Source organism: Lontra canadensis, unplaced genomic scaffold (genome assembly GCF_010015895.1).
Source record: "Lontra canadensis isolate GAN:19392208 unplaced genomic scaffold, GSC_riverotter_1.0 scaffold105, whole genome shotgun sequence".
Taxonomy (NCBI): domain Eukaryota; kingdom Metazoa; phylum Chordata; class Mammalia; order Carnivora; family Mustelidae; genus Lontra; species Lontra canadensis.
In genome coordinates, this window is record NW_022631099.1 from 6356998 (window position 1) to 6365626 (window position 8629).

The following is an 8629-nucleotide window of genomic DNA, read 5'->3' on the forward strand; positions in this document are numbered from 1 at the left end:
GGGTCATCTCCCTGAGCTCCATTCTCCTCACTGGTTGGATGGAAAGAAAGGGCTGCCTCTTTGGGGCACCTTATGTACTTGCCCTGTGTCATTCTGGGTATTTCGCAAATATGATCTCACTTAATCCTATAATGTTTGCATGATGTAGGTGCTATTAGTATCCTTGCTTTACAGATGAGGCCCCGAAAGACTAGATGATTTGGCCAAGAAAAAGGACACAGCAGAACTGGCAGAGCTGGGATGTGACCCCGAGCCGACTGGCCCCAGCTCTTCTTGACTGCGATGCAAACTTCCTGGAGCCTGCCCTCGGAGCACTTAGGTCATCTTGGAATAGCACTTGTGTCGATGGGATTGTCTGCGAGTGCCCACTCCAGGGTCGGATTCTGAGCTAGCTGCTTGGTGTTTGCTCACCACCGCGTACCCAGCACCTAGCTCTGCCCCGACCAGGAACTTCGGGACAGCACCCGTGTGAGAGGTTTCCAGGAGGCTCAGATGAGATAAAGAACTTGAAGTAACAGGTGGTTCCCTGTGAAATCACCCGCCCTGCTCTGAGCTCACCACAGGCACTTGGGAAATGTTTATGCCTGGGCCAGACTCACTGGGAACACTTGAATGTGAAGCTCCCCAAAGAACCTACTATTTATTTATTTGAGAGAGAGAGAGAGAGAGAGAGCGCAACCATGGGGGAAGGGCAGAGGGAAAGAAGCAGACTCTCCGCTGAGCAGGGAGCCCAAAATGGGGCTCAGTCCCAGGACCCTGGGATTACGACCTGAGCCAAAAGTTAGATGCTTAACTGAGTTAAGTTAGACTGAGTCACCCAGGTGCCCCAAAGTACCTACTTTTGAACCTTGGATGCTGACTCAGACCATCTTCCTGCTTCAGGGAGGAGCATTTCCATCCCTCTGTTCAGCAACCAAAATCCTGTTTTCAGCTTCAGCTTCAGAATTGACAAAGAACATCCCTGAAATGCCCCCAAGAAGGGGGAAGAAAAAGGCTCGGGGATGGGGGAAGAAAAGACCTGGCTTCCAGGCCACATGTTCTCCCCTCTCTTCTCTGGGTTTGTGGAGCCTGAAGGGTGAGAGGAGTCTGGGGTCCTCAGAATGACACTCTTCCCAACCTTCCCTAGCTCGTTTAGCCAGCTGCAGAAGAATGATGCATGTGTGCCTCTGTTCAAGGAGATGCTGAACAATCCATTTCTAACTGATGAATCAATCACATGCTGGTGAGAAATTGAATATCTTTTCAAGAAGTTTGCTAAATTTGGACTTACTATTTTACTCTCTTCCATCATGCTCTCCCTGAGCCCTCCGGCTCATGTCCCTGAGCCCAGGGGACCCTATCTGTGGGCACCGCAGTGTTCACAAAGGATTTGGCTGGTGTGATAGGAAAGTGATCCCAGCCTATCAGACAGACAGGCTGTAATAACGCATGGGTCTCATCGATCTTTCCGTTGGGATGGATAATTTGGGTAACAGGAAAAGAAACATCTGCCTGAATATCATATTTATGTACTTAAGTCCTGTTAGCAAAGAAAATACTGTAGGAATAGCTTTGAAACAACACTCCCTAGGAGGAGCATCAGGTAATGTGTAAATAAATGACTGGTTTCTTTGCTCAAAGTGGAATCTGGTCAATCAGAGAGTTCAACACAAACTTATTGAGAGCCTACACTATGCCAGGTCCTATAGCTGGCCTTGGGAGGTCTTTCACTGGGATTCAGTTGTCTCACCCTAAATACTATATCTGTAGAGGTAATAAGCAAATAATAATAAATCCTGACAAAGAATGTGTCAAAAGAAGGAACTGATTTTTCTTTTTTTCCTTAGTGGTATCTTCATTACCTGTTTGAAAAGTTCTCTAGGACCAGGCTGGCTATCTAAGAGAGAAAGTTATCCTACTTCGGGGCAAGAAATTTCTTGGCGTTTGTGGCTGAGGTCTTTATTTTTCAAGGAGGTGTCCTCATTTGCTGAAGACAATTTCTTGGCTCAAATGAACCAGCTCAACAGTCACCTGCGTTCACTGACAGACTGTTGCTTCCTAATATTGCCACACCTGGGGTGTGTGCGGGGGGCCCCTGGTGGGTGAGGTGAATATCTATATCCATTTAGGGCCAGGTGGTGACAGCTTCAGCTGTAGTCCCCACAGGTGGCTTGGCTCTTAATCAAACTCCTTTTGATTCACATGAGAAGTCTTCTTCAGGAATTTCTTCTCGCTGCTCAAAATTGTGCGTCCCATTGCCATGGACAGCGTGAGTTTCAGAAAATCTGGGGCTCAAATGAGAACAGGAGGTTGTGACCTTGTCAATAAAATTGGTATGCAAATCTGTGTGGTCAAATTTATAACTTAGCAAGATTTGTCATACAGATGTTATTTCAAAATAGAAAAAAATAATATTTTGTTAGATTCTATGGCTTGTGGAATATTATCATTAATCTTATGAGGGGGGAGAGTTGGAACCCATCATTTTAGAAGTATTAAGAAGTCTGGAATTATGGATAACGCAGACGTCCCCATGCTCTCTTGCACTGTCTTATCCTTGAATGGCTATAGAGTATGGATGTTCATGCATTAATGTGCAAACACACCCACGCACTCACACACACAAACACAATCGCATGTGCATATTTCCTCATCATCTCAGTCTGTTTGGCAACCCTCTCTGTTCCCTTGGAAAGTAGCTCTGGGTCTGTAACCAGCAGTCTGGCTCTTGATCCTTTCAGAGCTATCAGTACTCATCTGCCTGGCCCTATTTCTTTCACAGGAGCCTTTGTGTCCCTGACACCAGTTTCCAGGAGGTGGTCTCGCCCCGGTCAGTAGGCACCTGTTCTGGTCCCCACCTGAGCTGTCACTTTAGTCCTTGACCTTGAGTTGTAAATTCTGCCCAACAAACCTTCAAATGTACATGGGGGCCACTAGGAGATGCTCCCCCACCTCTGGTGTGTTAACTCCAAAGCCAAATGGATGTGCAGGACAGACTAATGATCACCCAGGGACTCTTACCAAGCCAGACCAAAGGGAAGCACATCATCACCAGCAAAAGTCCCTGGGCTTAGTGGGTAACTCATGCCCACACCTACCGAGGGCATGGTAAGGAAAGCCTCATCTGGAGGACTGTATCTCCAGGTCTGATTACCAACTGGCTTGTCTGGATGAGCAGAAAGCAGCCATGGGGAGACATAGATAGAGTGGGGCCAGATCCTGGAGCCCTGGGCCATTCATAAGCCACCTTGAGTGATGCTTATATGCCAAATACCATTTTAGATAGGATGCTCAGGCTGCAGGTTGATTCTGAAAACTATCCCCACTCCCATTTTAATGGAGAAACTCTGTGAATAGCAGAGGTAATAATATCATATGACATTCACAACAACAAGCATCATGTTGATCAACACTAATCATTTGCTGGCAGTGTGCTGCATACTTTACCAGGTGGTTCATTTAATCCTTTCATCAACCCAATATGATAAACTAGTATTCCCATTTTTCAGATGTGGAAACTAGTTACAGATAAGTTAAAGAACTTGCTCAGAGTTCCAAAGCTAGTTAAGTGATCAAACCAGCATTTAAATCCAGGCAGCCTGACTCGAGAGCCAGTGTCTCATGCTAATACAGACCAGGGGCTTACATAGTCATTGTATTAAAGACCAGATAGTAAATATTTTAGTCTTTGTGGACCATGTGGTCTTCATGGCAACTACCACTCTGCTCCTGTAGCACAACAGGATTTATAGACAATATGTAAAGCAATGGTATGGCTATGTTCCAATAAAGCTTTATTTATAAAAACAAGCCATGGGCCTGGATTTGCCCCATAGACTGTACATTGCTGACCCCTGGCATAAACCAAAGAGGGGATTGAAGTTTCATATTCAGCAAACATTCTTTGGAACCCTTCTTATGTGTCAGGTACTTCAATTACTTTATTTTATTGAATCCTTCAAAAGCTGTGAAGTAGGCAAGGAATTCCCAGTTTACAAATGAGAAAACTGAGGCTCAATGAAGTCAACTTTCCTAGAGACATACAGCTAGTAAATGGCAAAAGAGAACTGACCGTAACTCATCATAACTCATGTTCCTTTGTCATTTTTCTCTGTAGGCTTTCCAAGTAGACTGAAGCCCCATAAATAATCAAGTCTCCAGAAGCTACATTGCAGCCTTTTGCTTTTTCAGGGAATTGTGAATGTGTCATAACTTGGCCAGGACTGGCTGCAAGGCATGCTGGGACATCAGAAGCATGAGTTGTCTGGAATAAGACGAGCTTCTGGGGCTCAACTGAAGGGAACTTGTCCAGCTGGAAAGCTGTCCATTGGTGGAGAGAGGGGTCTCAGTTGTCCAGACAGATATGGGAAACTCTAACAGGTTCCAGGCTAGTCTCATCTCCACAGTGGGGTCTGCAGTGTGTGGGCGTGGGCAGAGGGATCAGAGCTCTCTACTGAGGCCGTGATGATATGGTATGACATCCTGGTTTAGAGAAGAATCCTATTGGAGGCTCAGGGAAGGAGGAAGATGGAAGGGTTGGCCACCACTGTGGTGGCCTGGTTCTCAGGAATGAGTTCTAGGGATGGGAAGCGGTCAGATTGAGAAACAGAAATCCTAAATAAAACGCAATCATAACCCAGGTAGAAACCCTGCTTCCACTTCATTCTTCAGCTCATAGATCGCCTCCTCATCGAGGCCTTTGCTGAACACTCCAGGTAGATTCCCCTCCTCTGTGCATCCCCTTCGCTCATCATCTCTGTGCTGTAATTTTCTTTACTCAGACACACTCCTACTTCAAGGTCTTTATGCTTCCTATTCCCTCTCCTGGAATTCTCTCCTCTCAGACCTCTTCATGCATTGCTCCTTCCTCCCTCTACTTCAAGGTCTTTTCACAAAGTTCCCTCCTCAGGGGAAGCCTTCTCTGACCTGTCGTTCAATATTTCGAAGCCTCTTGCTCACCTGATATTTTATTAACCCCTTTTTCTGTGTTAAATTTTTTTCTCCTTAACATTCACCACCCGTCTATGGTGTATTACCTTTTTACCTTGTTTCTTGACTGTTCTCTAGAAGGTCCAGGAAGTTAAGAAGTGTATGTAGGTTTGTCACCTTGTCCACAGGGTTTAGAACAGTGTCTGAGACCTTGTAGGAACTCCGTAAATACTAGTTGAATTAACGAATTAACTTATCACAATCTGTAATTATCTATTTATTTATTTATCCATCTCTCTGACTAAGCTGTAAGTTCTGGAAGAAATAAAACTATGTCTCTGCTTTCACCTGCATCTCCAATACCTAGAATACATTAAGTGCTCAATAAATACTTGTTGAGTGAAAGAACGAGTGAACGTTTAGAGCAGATATGGCTCCTAAGAGGCAGAAGAGTTGAAGAATTTGCGTATCTCATCAACTGAGCCCTCCTTAAGTTGGATTGTGCTTATTATAATTATTTGCAAAGGAGTTTGTTTTCCCCAGTAATCTAAACATTCTTTAAAGGGCATATGTTGTACCTTACTTATCTCTGAACTCCAGTTCCTTAATCCCAACCTGTGCTTAGTAGGTGATAGCCAATTAATTATCTGCCAGATGGATAAAAGCATACCAGAATGGCAAAAACCAGGCTTAAAACTGGTTTTTTGTGCAACACTCATTTGAGAGTCCACTCCCCCATGAGGCTGAGCCTGCCTCCTTTGGGACTGGCCCAGAGGAGGCAGGGTTGTGTTTGCAGATGTGAGTGTCAGAGAGAAAACCTGGGAAGGACTAGCAAGACCAGACCCAGAAGACTCTGGGAGACCTCTCAGAGTCCCTGAAGATGGGGCTCTTTCCAGATAAAGCTGGGGTGGCAAGGGCACCCAGAGGAGAGGAGTCAGGCAGGTGAAGTAGAGATCTTGAGATGGGATCATGGGAAGACCAGACAGGAACTCATGGACACTGCTCTGCTCATGTTCATGCAGTGAGCAGTGAGAGGCAACATGGGGGGTTTGGGTCCCGATAGCTCCAAAGAAGAAGCCAGGAGCCAAGTTGCTCTTCAAATCAGGTAGGAGATAGGATGCCAACCCAGTTCTCACCTCCTTCATGAAGCACATGTCCTGATTTGCTTTTCTTAATACTCTAAAACCTATAGAACTCCTTGCCCGATAGAGGTTGCTTACACAGAGTTGTTAAATCACAAACCATCCATGGGGTGGATCCAGAACCATTCCTGGAGTAAGCATTTACATCAAGGATGCCTCAGCGTGGTTATTTTCCTTAAAAATGTGAATGCCTTAAGTGGATGCATGAGCGAATGGCCAAATGAACAAATGGATTAATGAATGAATAAAACAAGCTTTCTATGATTTTTTTAGGATAGGGTAGAAGGGAGGGGTGCATTCAGGGATCATGGAAACTGTCTAAATGAGAGACAAAGCCAGCTGGATTTCAGAGACATAATCATGTCCATACTGCATGGCGCTCTCAGAGAAGGGCCTCTGAAAGTGGAAGAATCAGAACTGGACTGAATAGTGCAATTTTTTGCTGTTTAATTGATTTTTGAGTTTGGAACTTAGTGAAATTTTCTTTTTTTTTTCTTTTTTTTAAGACTTTCTATTTATTTATCAGAGAAAGAGAGAGAGTGCATAAGCAGGGGGAGCATCAGGGAGAGGGAGAAGCAGATTCCCTGCTGAGCAAGGAGACTGATGTGGGACTCGTTCCCAGGACTCTGGGATCATGACCTGAGCTGAAAGCAGACGCTTAACTGTCTGAGCCTCCCAGGCACCCCGGGAACTTAGTGAGATTTTCTGTGTTAACTAATATATGGATAATATTTGTAGATGTTATAGGAACATTTTATAAAACTATTATTTTCTATTTTATGCCTGCGTATACTTCCTACTAAGGCATATTGGATGGAGAAAGCAGGATTAAGTCTTTCTTTTTTATGGATGTGTTTCATGATGTCTCATTATTTCGACAGTTGCCTCATTGTACATTTTGGTGCTATGCTACTTGGCATCCACATATATATGAGTATTTGCTCTGAATTCTATTTATTCCCATTGTCATCACAGAGTAGATTAGCTCAATATATACAGTTAATGGGAACAAAAAAAGAACATGACAAACGGGGGGATTGTGAACCAGAGAGATGATGACAAAATGTAGGGACAATGAGGACCCTATCCTGTCTATGGTGGACAAATATAACATGGCAGGGGAAAGAGGAAAGGAAGGAAGGAAGGCAGAAAGGAAGGAAAGAAAAGGAGGAAGGGAGGGAAGGAAGGGGGCAGGAGGGAGGGGGTAAGGAAGGAAGGAAGGAAGGGGGAGAGAAAGGAAGGAATGAAGGAAAGAAGGAAGGGAGGAAAAGATGGGTGCTTGTGGCGCAGTTTCTTTTGGTCACTGGGTACTTTAGCCCCACTGGTCTGAAATGAGGATCAGCAGCTTCCTTTTACCCAGAAGAACGATAATAGTGAGGTTAAGTGAATTTGCAGAAGTTACTCCTTAAAAATGTGCTTCAAACCCTAGTTTCTGTGAGTCCAACACTTTCTCTGGTGACATTACAGTGTTTTAAGATGGAAGATACTCCAGATGGCAAGGACAAGACTAGCAAAATGAGAGGTAATGAGAGTGGACGTGGGAGGCAGGGTCATGGGAAGGAGGTGCTGGAGTGAAGTCTGTGGCCATGGAGAACGTCTGCCAGTGTGACTTAGGTGTGGTCAGCCACGAGGTGTCCCTGTATCTCCTGCTTCGATAGAAGCTGGCTCAGGGGACAGGGTACTTGGAGCTGAATCCACAGGGGTGAACCTCAGACCTGCAGCTAAGACTGACCTTGAAGTGTTGGGTGCGGGTGCTCAAGCGGGGACAGGAGGGCCAGTTGAGGAGAATTAACCTGATGTAAAGAAGGCAAAGGTGAGAACCTGGAAAGTCACCTGGGGGGTTATCATAAAACTTCAGAATGAAGCGCTCTGGTCTTGATTAAAACAGGGCAGCAGAATTGAATGAAAATTGGGAGCATATTCAAGACGTTTGGAAGGAAGAATTTGTCTGAGTAATTGCTGATTGGATATCTGAGACAGAAAAGAAAGGAAAAGAAAAGAAAGGAAGGGAGAAAGAAAGAGAAAGAAAGAAAGAAAAGAGATAAGGGAAGGGAGAGAGGGAGAGAGGGAGGGAGGGAAGAAGAAAGGAAGGAAGGGAAGGGAAGGGAAGGGTGAAGGAAAGAAAGAGAGAAAGAAAAAGAAAGAAAGAAAGAGTGAGTACTTGGGTACAAATAATCCCTGTTTGAGCAGCTCTACATTGGGATTTTTCCATTCATTTCCTCATCTTACCTTCATAACAACCCAGTGAAAGTTGTGCCGTGACCCCTTTTTGCAGATGGGAAAACTGAGGCTCCGGGAGGCAAGGTGACTGGCACACGTGGTTACAGGTGGAGTGCAAGTCCAGAGCCTTCTAATTCCCCAATCTAACCTCTTCCCACAAAGCAACTTGAGAACGGTGGGTCTTGCCGATATAAGGGAAGCCTAAGTGCGTGTCTTGTAGCAACACTCTTCCAGAGGCCATATTAAACAAATTTTTTTTCTTTAAAAAAAAAAAAAAAGAAAAGAAAAAAGAAAACCAACAATCCAGCAAACAGAAAACAAGGCAGAGTGCTGAGTCATTCCCCCCAAGGAGCCAGAGG

At 44.8% G+C, this 8629-nt stretch overlaps 1 long non-coding RNA gene across 1 annotated transcript; it reads left to right on the forward strand.

The window, feature by feature from the left end:
• The first annotated feature begins 362 nt into the window (after positions 1-362).
• On the forward strand, positions 363-2042 carry LOC116855689. Its single transcript, XR_004380420.1, has 3 exons — positions 363-518; positions 1136-1222; positions 1827-2042. It is a non-coding gene; the product is annotated as an uncharacterized LOC116855689 (long non-coding RNA).
• The last annotated feature ends 6587 nt before the right edge of the window (positions 2043-8629 follow it).